A 781-nucleotide genomic window follows, 5' to 3' on the forward strand; every position below is an offset into this window, starting at 1 on the left:
AAGTAAGCACTTGATCTCAAGAACAGATCAGAGCTTAATGCTAATCAACCACAATTTGGCAACGGCGCCAATTGATAGACAAGACTTTTTAAGGTCTCAGGGCTATCAATCCCCTTGTCAATGTAGCACAAAGAGGTTTATCAATCCAGATGTGGTGTTAGACACTAAACTATGTGATCAGGTTCTTAATTCAAGCGAACAAGAGTGATTTTGGTTAACTAAAGACAACTACAAACTTAAACAGGTTTAAAGAACAAATGACAATGACGAGTGATGTGAATATTATATGATGGAGGCATGAGATTCTTGACATGATAGTTGGTTAGGGTGCTTTGGTGCTGAACTAGAAATGCTGATGACAATGATGAGACATGATTCAAATGATTAAGAACTCTAATCTAGGTTAATCCTCTCATGAAGGTAGTAACCCCTATACTAATCCATTTTCAAACCAAATTCCCATTTGTGAAATATGAATCAATATGCATTAATAAACAGTTCTCAATGATCATTCAAGCAAATAACAATACATCATCATGCAGAAAAATGCTTAAACCTCTAATACAACTCTTTCAGGAATTTCATCAAACACTTTTGGTGCATGAAATTCCCAGAATCTAGATCTCAAGTGATTATCAAGGATCTAGCATAAAGAACAGCTGTTTAGAGAAATGAATCAATGAATTTAGCCCTAAGCACTCCTAATCTAACACTTTAGCACCCTAACCTACATATCTAGAACCTCATTAAGGTGACTACTCACTAATCATGATCAACACAA

The sequence above is a fragment of the Eutrema salsugineum genome, unplaced genomic scaffold, assembly GCF_000478725.1.
Source record: "Eutrema salsugineum unplaced genomic scaffold, Eutsalg1_0 scaffold_21, whole genome shotgun sequence".
In the NCBI taxonomy this organism is placed as follows: domain Eukaryota; kingdom Viridiplantae; phylum Streptophyta; class Magnoliopsida; order Brassicales; family Brassicaceae; genus Eutrema; species Eutrema salsugineum.